The sequence below is a fragment of the Oncorhynchus clarkii genome, chromosome 10, assembly GCF_045791955.1.
Source record: "Oncorhynchus clarkii lewisi isolate Uvic-CL-2024 chromosome 10, UVic_Ocla_1.0, whole genome shotgun sequence".
Classification (NCBI taxonomy): domain Eukaryota; kingdom Metazoa; phylum Chordata; class Actinopteri; order Salmoniformes; family Salmonidae; genus Oncorhynchus; species Oncorhynchus clarkii.
The window spans coordinates 8,133,282-8,134,323 of record NC_092156.1 but is presented as its reverse complement, the minus strand read 5'-3'; positions in this window follow the sequence as shown (position 1 = coordinate 8,134,323).

The following is a 1,042-nucleotide window of genomic DNA, read 5'->3' as shown; positions in this document are numbered from 1 at the left end:
TACCATGCGTGCCAGTCTTTCTTGGCTAATATTAGAGGAGAGATTGACTGCATTGTTTTTTGTTTTATGAGAAATGCGCAAGTCAGTGTTGAAAATTCAAAATGTTTTGCACAGTCAATTTACACACAGCATTGACACACACACACACCCACCCAACCAGACATGCCACCAGGGGTCTTTTCACAGTCCCAAAATCCAGAAAAAAATTCAAGGAAACATACAGTGGTATATAGAGCCATGACTACATGGCTTCCATCACAACAAACCTGGCTTTATTAAACAGATACAGAAACACCTCACGGCACAACGCCCCTCCCCTATTTGACTTATTGTAAGTGCATGTACTGATAGATCCTACTGAATGTAAGTTTAGTATATGGAAATGTAAATATACTGTAAGGTCTAGAATAGCTGGCCTCTGTGTTTCATCTCAGTATGGAGTCAGTACAGAACCTTTTAGTTCTATTTGTCTTGTTTTGTAGTTCTGTCCTTAAACTGTTCTTGTCTATTAATATTCTGTATTTTGTCATGTTTCATGTCTTGTGTGGACCCCAGGAAGAGTAGCTGCTGCTATCGCAACAACTAATGGGCATCCTAACAAAATACCAAATGCTGGACTTCCTGATGGGCCGACACCAGGTGGTGAGGGTAGGCAACTACCCCTCCGCCACACTGACCCTGAACACGTGGGCCCCCCAGAGATTTGTGATTAGCCACCTCCTGTACTCCCTGTTTACCCACGACTGCATGGCCACACACGACTCCAACACCATCATCAAGTTTGCTGATGGGAACGACGGTGGTAGGGCTGATCACCGACGGCGATGAGACGGCCTACAGGGAGGAGGTCAGAGACCTGGCAGTGTGGTGCCAGGACAACAGTTTCTCCCTCTCAACTTCAGTAAGACCAAGGAGCTGATCGTGGACTACAGGAAACATGGGGTTGCACACACGCATCCACATCAACGGGGCCGCGGGGGAGAGAGTCAAGAGCTTCAAGTTCCTTAGTGTCCACATCACTGTGGACATAACATGGTCCTCT